The sequence below is a fragment of the Crocuta crocuta genome, unplaced genomic scaffold (genome assembly GCF_008692635.1).
Source record: "Crocuta crocuta isolate KB4526 unplaced genomic scaffold, BGI_CrCroc_1.0 scaffold17, whole genome shotgun sequence".
Classification (NCBI taxonomy): Eukaryota; Metazoa; Chordata; class Mammalia; order Carnivora; family Hyaenidae; genus Crocuta; species Crocuta crocuta.
Genome location: NW_027532041.1, coordinates 3,649,901 through 3,658,863, shown reverse-complemented (window position 1 = coordinate 3,658,863; position 8,963 = coordinate 3,649,901). Strand labels below are relative to the sequence as shown.

At 44.2% G+C, this 8,963-nt stretch overlaps 1 pseudogene; it reads right to left on the bottom strand.

Annotated features, from left to right (window-relative positions):
* Nucleotides 1-1,046: 1,046 nt before the first annotated feature.
* Nucleotides 1,047-1,280, bottom strand: LOC144241703 (cAMP-dependent protein kinase inhibitor gamma pseudogene; annotated as a pseudogene).
* Nucleotides 1,281-8,963: the final 7,683 nt, after the last annotated feature.

Sequence of the window (8,963 nt, the reverse complement as noted above, 5' to 3'; positions counted from 1 at the left end):
TTGGGATTGTGTCATCCCTTAAAAGTTAGCCATTCTGGTTGGTATGAAATGGTACCCCATGGTCGGTGTTGTTTTTGTTAATTTAATTTCTTTATTTTAAGCAATTTCTATACCCAACATGGGGTTTGAACTCACAACCCTGAGATCAAGAGTCCTATGCTCCAGACTGAGCCAGCCAGGTGTTCCCCCCGCCCCATGATTTTAATTTGTGTTTCCCTGATGAATGATGAGGTATCCAGTGGAATTTATGCAGTATTTACATGAACATCTATGATCACTGTTTCATGTGTTTTCTAGTGATTCATATATCTTTTTTGAAATGTCTGTGTTGAAATCCTGTCTTTTCTCCATTTTTATTTATTTTTTCCCCCAGAAATCATCAGCATTTATTTCCTGGGTCCTAGGTATCACTTATCTTGGTTGGAAGGACAGAGAGTTGATTAGACAGTTTTGAGCACAACAGCTCTTCCCTAGAAATGGATCTGTGGAACTCCATGAGGGAACATCAGAGCTGCATAGATGGCTGGTTTAGCTTACAATGCCTTCTATAAAAAAGAAAAAGAAAAAGAAAAAAAAAGCCAGCTCCCTCTCTCTCTGGTGAAAAAAGGTTTAAAGTTTTTAAAAAGTCTAAAAGTGTTTTGTTTTGTTTTTAAAGGGGTATGAAGGTAATGACCAGAAGTCTGGGCTTGGAGAAGCGGAGACAGGGTTGGGATGTGGTGGCTGCCCAGGCCACCTGTGGAGGCACATTCCTGGAGGGGAGGAGGTGCTCACCCAGGTGCCCACTGAATAAATCACGTCCCGCAGCCATGGGGTCTTGAAAGTGTACCAGTGCAAGGTGAGGAGGTGGTGGGTGAGTGGAGCCTGAGGGTGCCGGTGGAGAGCTTTCCTGGGGTAGGGGCCTTGGCGGCTTCTGGGGGTGCCTTTTCACTCCGGCCTGGCCTGCCTGGGACAAGGGCACAGAGAAGAGGCAGCCGGGCCAGTTTTGGGGCTCCCTGACCTGGCTGGGACAGCAGGTCTCTCTTCCACCCTCCATGGGCATGTCAGACTTAAGACAAGGTGGTCCCATCGTTGCTCTCAGGCTGGTTGCTAGCTTCTCCATCTGGGGTGCCTGCCTCTGCCTGTCCTTCTGCCCCCTTGAGTGCCAACTCACCCATGGCTTCTGCCGGTTCCTCACCCTCACGGCCTCAGAGTCCCCCTGGATGTCAGGACCGAGTTCCAAAGGCCTGGCCTGGCCTGTCACAGGATATGCAGACAGAATAGGAAGGCTTAACCCCCATCATGTGTGTTTAGTTTCTTATTCTTACTTGCATCTCTTCAGATTTTCCACTGTTGACTAATCAGTATGGAAATTCTAGAAGGTTCAGTGGTCTTGAAGCAGCTTGACTTGGGCAGGTATTTATTTGGTGGTGGGGTGGGGGATGGGGTAAAGGGCTCAGGTAGGAGCTTGAGTACTTCTTCCTCTGTCATCAACCCTTTCTGTGGTCCTTGGGTAAATCATTTCGCTTTGAGCCTTCTTCCATTTCTTCTGGAGAGATTTGGTAAATGAAGCCTTCACTCTCAGCTCCAGGCTGGTTCTTTTCTCCATTAAAAAACAAAACAAAACAAAACAAAAAATCTGGTTGTCTTCTGTTATTGATTTAGAGGAATTCTTTAGCTGACTCCTGTTTGTGCTGCCTTGTACCTGCTTCTGTTATTCTTAAACAGTCAGGAAGAGCTTGTACCTCACACAGCCTAGTGTTGGCACTGCTGTGAAGAATGAAGGGAAGACAGAATATGGGTGTGCAGGGGTACAAAGAGTCAGAAAGGAGAGCAGCCTCAGAGGCTTGATGGTGTGCAGAGTGGTCAAGAGGAATCAAGCTGGTGACAAGGGGGCCAGGTGAGCAATAGGAGACTTCCAGCCACACTCTTAGGAGGAGGAAGACCTCAGAGATCTTGGTGGAGAGGTGCTGGAACCTCTACACAACCCTGAGAACAAGGGTCCAGATTTTTAAAAAATGGAGATATCTATATATACTCTATATATCTATATATAAGAAAAATGGAGATATCTATATAGATGTATCTGGCTTTCTATATATATATAGAGATAGAGATCTATAGATATTATATATATATTATAGATATACAGATATCTATAGATATCTCTATCTATATAATATATATATCTGTATATCTATATATCTGCAGATACCTGTATATATATCTATGGAGATAATATATAGAGATACATGAAGATATTTCTATTTTATATATACACACATATGCAATATGTAGGGATATATACACAATATGTAATATATAATATAAACGGTAATATAGAAAATAAACAACTATAATATATAATACAATATGTAAGTAAAAATATGTAAAATGTCAGAAGGCAGGCATATTTAAATACTTCTCTGCCAAAGATACGATTCAGGCCCTTTCATAAGCAATTCAGAAAACTAATATGTGGCTCAGCTTCTACCTTGCTGTGAACTCCCCAAGTGTGGCAACAAGTCCTTTTAGAGTTTCCTAGAACAGGGAAAATCCAACTGTAATGCTATAGAATATTGGCTCCTCTGTTGTGTTCTCAGTTCTCCTCTCAGCAGTCTTTTGCTGTGGTTTCTTAGGTTACAGGTGCAATTAGTGAGCTAAGGCTTTAATGTATGTGTAGAGGCTTATTATCATTGGCTTTAATGTGACTATGGCCTAAGTCTTATTATTTCTGGACTTCAGTCATTACTGTCATCATTAGATATATTGATCATCAATCATTCCAGGGCCAAAACCAACAGAACATCGGCAACTGGAATTCCAAAGACAATATGATCAGCTCTGTTATTGAGGAACTCAGTAATTCAAATCCCCAACTTAGAAGTTATTAGAATTCCCTAGTTGGATGTGCATTCGCATTTAACTTTGTTGTGTCAGTAGCAAAAGAATCTGCAAAGCAAAATAATAAACAAGAACAAGATTGCAGGAGGATGTTCACCCAACTAAAGAAAACCGTAGGATGAGAACATTGGGAACTCATTAGAAGTTTCCATTTACTTAAACAATTGGAAGCATGCACGCACACACAAAGATACCACACTGTATTTTGCTGGTTTATTTTTCTCTCTGTTTTCCTCATTAGACAGGGCTTTGTTGAGGGATAGGAACAACATTTGTGCACAGAGTAGGCACTTAGACTATGTTAACTAAATGAGTAGGTCTTTCCATGATGCATGGATGGCTTAAGTGTTAGTCATATCCCTGGCTTCTTTACCTGTATGTCTGTGTGTGTGTGTGTGTGTGTGTGTGTGTGTGTGTGTGTGTGTAAATTTTATCAGGAGAGTCTACTGAACTAGAGTTTCTGGTGTAAGAGTTTTGTTGGGGATAATGCTTGTAGAAGACATAAGGGGCAAAAAGCATAGTTGTGCTAGAAGAGCCTCAGGCCATGATATAGATCTGAAAAAGTCTTGGACAACCCACAGGGAATCTCTGGAATAAAGATGGCCCATTAGAAGAGTCCCATGTTGAGCAAAATCAGCCAGGCCCTAGTATCGCCACTATACTTAGTTGTGGGCTGGGGCTGCTGAAAAAAGAGCCTGTCCTCAGCTCAGTAGCTGAGACAGATCCTGAAGAGGTCAACAACCAGAAAGCTGTCAGCTAACTGTACTCCTTGTAGGCAAACAGCACCTTCTTTCTTGAAGAGATATCGGAGTGCCTTTGTAGTTGTCCCAACTCCCACGGTAGTAACTGTCCCTCATAACACAGGTCAGATATGAGGCAATTGACCTTACCACTTCCCCAATCGTCTTCCCACCTCTCCTCTGAGAAAGTATGTATAGGAAGGCAGAGGGCTCTGTTTTGCAAAGGGTGCCCGATGTCCCCAGTATTGGGTCAGCCAATTGGAAAAGTCTGCAGATTGCTGCTGTTATCCACCACCAGTTGCAAGTGCTGAAGCACAGCCAGGGCAGGGACGGGTTTGGATGGTATCAACCAAATGTCCCCTGGCTGACTGCTCTGGTTTGCCCTGGTCATTTTAGTAACCTCACAGCACCAAGGCACCACACCGCATTTAACAAAGTGTAATTTTATGGATCCCTACCAATGACGTTATGATGGGGCTTTATTCTAATCATGATGTGTATCTTTATTTTTAATTATACAACTCTAGCATGCTCTTTGTAGAAAATGTAAACAATGCAACTTATTCAGCAGAATAAAGTAAAACCATTTGTAATATCGCCTTCTAGAGACAATTGTTAGCAATTCTGTGCTTTCTCTTCCAGTCACGTACATAACAAAATATCCCTCCTTTTCCTCGATTTGTCACATGTCATGTACATTTCTCAAAGACAGATGATCCTTGTTGGTTCTTTAGTGCATACTGAGACCTGGCCTGAGAAGTTCCTCGTGCTTCTCAGATGGCAGAGCACTTGTAAGAGGAAGAATGGGCTGGGGGAGACGGAGTAGTCAACTTCTATAGCTGCTTTTTGCTTTGGGCACTCTCTGACCAGTAGAGCTAAGGGTCCTGAAGCCTCATTATGAAAGGATCACGCTTTCCTATTTGGCTAGGAGTCAGGCTGGGCTTATGGGCATTTTGGGGTCTGGGAAACACACAGGACTAAAGCAAAGTTATTCCTTGGGTTCATCCATATGTATGACCACCACCCAAGCCACCCTACACAATTGCAGACCACTTTACCTAGCTAACATTTACTAAGTGCCTACTATGTGATAGAACATTTTTCTTGCCTTCAAGGAGTGTAAAGCATAGTGAGGGAGACAGGAAAACTAAACTTGATGTTTTCTTTAATGTTTGTATTTTTATTTTGGAGGAAGAGAGAGAGAAAGGGCACAAGCAGGGGAAGGGCAGAGAGAGAGGGAGACACGGAATCTGTAGCAGGTTCCAGGCACCGAGCTGTCAGCGCAGAGCCCAACGCGGGGCTTGAACTCATGAACTGCAAGATCATGACCTGAGCCAAAGTCACACACTTAACTGACTAAGCCACCCAGGTACCCCTTAACTTTTTAAAAGTGAGTCTATGCCCAACATGAGGCTTGAACTCATGACTCTCTGAGACCAAGGGTTGCATGCTTTACTGACTGAGCCAGCCAGCCACCACAGGAAAACTGACCTTTAATATATGTTCAGACGGGCACCTGGGTGGCTCAGTCACTTAAGCCTCCGACTTTGGCTCAGGTCATGATCTCATGTTTTGTGGGTTTGGGCCCTGCATCGGGCTCTGTGCTGACAGCTAGTTCAGAGCCTGGAGCCTGTTTCAGATTCTGTGTCTCCGACCCTCCCCTGTTCATGCTGTCTCTCTCTCTCTCTCTCTCTCAGAAATAAATAAAACATTAAAAAATAAATAAATAAAATATGTTCGGATATCTACTAAGTAGTAGGATGTACATGGGCAATAAGAGAATAAAGGAGGGAGTGTTTATCTGTATCATATATGTCTAGATTTCATGGCTATATTGACTTTCATGAGAAGGGACTATCAAGGCTGAGACAATGCCACGTGTAGAGACACAAAAGAGAGAGATACGCATGGGGAAGATAATGATACTTAGTGAGACTGAAAACTGGGGTGAGGGAGGGGCAGGGCTTTGCGGCGATTGATTTCATTGGATTAAAAAGAAAGCAAAGACTGAATGCTAATTAGGTGCTGGGCTGGGAATACAAAGTGAAATAACAGAACTTTGGGTTAGCAGTCTTGTTGCAAATGAACCTGGAAATGTTGACTGAGACCTAGTAGCATCAACACCTCTGGGAGTCCCACTGGGGCAGCTCTCTAAGTCCTTCTCAAGCCAGTTACATGTTTAGTAATACCAAATTCTTGGTCTTCCATCAAAGAGAACTTACCTCTGAAATAAAACTTAGCCAAATAATTTAATTGATAATACCTCTCTGTTTCTAGAACCTGTAGTTTTATTTTTTTTAATGTTTTATTTATTTCTGAGAGAGAGAGAAAAACAGCATGAGCAGGGGAGGGTCAGAGAGAGAGGGAGATACAGGATTTGAAGCAGGCTCCAGGCTCTGAGCTAGCTGTCAGCACAGAACCTGATGCGGGCCTCGAACCCACGAACCGTGTGATCTTGACCTGAGCCAAAGTCGGACACTTAACCAACTAAGCCCCCCAGGCACCCCTAGAACATGTAGTTTTAAAACATATGCAATGCATGGGGTGTCTGGGTGGCTCAGGTGGTTAAGCACCTGACTCTTGACCTCAGTTTAGGTTATGAACTCACGTTTTGTGAGTTCAAGCCCTATGTCAGGCTCTGTGCTGACAGTGTAGAGCCTCTTTGGGATGTTGTCTCTCTCTCTCTCCCTCTTTCAAAATAAATAAGTAAACCTTAAAAAGAAAAAAGAAAAGGGGCGCCTGGGTGGCTTAGTCGGTTGAGCGTCCAACTTTTGCTTAGGTCATGATCTCGCGGTTCGTGGGTTCGAGCCCCGCGTCGGGCTCTGTGCTGACTGCCAGCTCAGAGCCTGGAGCCTGTTTCAGAGTCTGTGACTCCCTCTCCTGCTCCTCCCCTTCTCACACACACACACTCTCTCTCTCTCTCTCCTAGAAATAAATAAAAAATATTAAAAAAAAAAAAAAAAGAAAAACGAAAAAGAAAACATATCCAATGCACACATATTGTTATGGGCCGTATTATATCTTCCCAAATTCATTAAAACCCTAACCCCCAGTATCTCAGAATGTGACCGTCATTGGAAATAGGGTCTTAAAAGAGGTTAAGTTAAAATAGGCCAATAGGGTGAGCCATAGTCCAATCTGACTTGTGTCTTCATAAGAACAAGAAATCTGGACACACAGAGACAGCAAGGGCATGCACAAAGAGAGGGCCCTGTGAGGACCCAGCCAGAGGGCAGCCATCTACAAGCCAAGGAGAGAGACCTCAGGAGAAACCAACCCTGCTCACACTTTAATCTTGGGCTTCCAGCCACCAGAGCTGTGAGAAAATACATTTCTGTTGGTTAATCCACCCAGTCTGTGGTATTTTGTTATGGCGGCCCTAGCAAACTGACAGAGTCCTGTTGCTTTGCGGGAGTGTCCATTTCAATGGACAAGACAAAGAAGGCAAAAAACAACAGAAGGGACATCAGGGAACCACGGGCACAGGAAGGTGGGACATCCCAGTCAGACTGAAGAGGGTGGTGTTAGGAAGGAATGTCTGGAAGAAGTGTCCTGGGGAGCGAAGTCCCGGGAGAGGAGGAGGGAGAGCTAGGAGGAAGCGCGAGCAGAGGCAGAGGGACTGGCTGGCACAGAGGCATGGGGACAGGAAAGAACACGGCACCTGAGAGACGGGTGAGTCAGCTGAAATGCAGCGATGGAGAAAGTGGAAGTGCTGTTGTGTGATTCTGACCCAAGCACGTGGGGACCTACAGGAAGGAGAGGTTATTAATGACAACAGTGATAATATTTTTTATAGTACTTTACAGTCTGACAAAACACTCCACATGCCTTATCTGTCCGTGTCAACAAAAGAGCCGAGCCATTTCACACATAAGGCAAATGAGGGTCAAGAGGCTAAATGGTTTGGCCTCAGCCTTCCAGGAAGTTAGTGTCTAAAGCTCAGGGCCTTTTCTTCCCAAATCTGTGTGGAATGGAGTGTTAGGCGCTGTGTTTCCTTGCCTCTGACCTTGCTCAGAGCTGCATACAGGGCAGTGTGGGGACAGGAGTGGCTTAGGTTTGGTGGGTCCTACTGGACAGGAAGGACCCGGCCGAGTAGAGCCCCACAGACCACCACATCCCAAACCCAATACCTCCTGGAGAAGAGTCTGGCCTCTGGAGAAGTGCTTATCTTCTCATTCATTCTGTCCTTAATTAAAGGGTGTTTAAGGTCTCGTTATCTGTCAAATGGAGACACAGTAATGCACACCCACAACCAGCACTGGGGCCCTCCCTGCCTCTCATGAAGGACACCTCCTAACTCCAGGAACCCCAGCCAGAGATGGACACTGGGGCCCCCTCTGGAACTGCACAACATCGCTGGGGTATCTTCTTAGAAAGGTGAAAGAAGAATTTAAAAACGCAAGGTGTGTCATATAAGTAAGAGTCCTTTTATCAATTTGGGTTGGATTGTGCTTAGGACCTGGGGTAGGGGAGAAAGGAAAGGTTTCAAGCAGGCCTTCTCCTTCACTCTGTACTGTATCCCTATAGAAGATGCTATAGGTGCCTCCATCCCCTTTGGCCTTAACTGCTTCCATAGTCCCTGGTCTGAGTAGAACTGCTGGTGCCCAAGTCTCTTTGCTAGAGAACATTCTCTAGATGTCAGTGACCACTATGCGACCACTATGCCCTCAACTGCTACAGGCTGGGACCACCACAGGGTTAGTGCCCCCTGGGAATAGCTCTCAACCATTGTCTAATGGAACTTGGTGGATAAGTACCCCAGTTCCTCCTCCTTTTACCAGGGTAACTATACTGATTCCCAGAGTTCTCCAGTCAAATTAAACTCTGGTTGTCTATACTGGTGACTTATTTAATATCACAACTTTTTTTGGTATCTGTTCCTTCTCCACCTCACTTCTCCACTCCTCTGCCAGTGTTTCCTGGGGTCACCTCCCAAATAGACAACTCACACTCATATCCCTGTTTTGTGGTTTGCCTCTGGAGAAACCCAAACGAGAATGGCCTTACCTGTCCAGTGGTTTTGGGCGTTTTGTTTTGTTTTGCTTTCCCTGCTTTGAACATTATGAATGGGGATGGGGAGAAGAAAAGGGAAAAATACAGAAATATAATTCATCCATTCATGCATTCATACATTTTTCACTCAGTAAATACTTATCAAGTGTCTATTTCTTTTTTTTTGAGCTTTTATATATTTTATTCTTCATTTAACTTTTAAAACACTACTGAATATTTAATATACTGAATATTAAAACAAAAACAATAGCAAGTAGTGAGCTATGATTATAGTCCTTCACTTGTTCACTACTGCATATAGAATGCCAGCAGTGTTGTTCACTGGCCCCA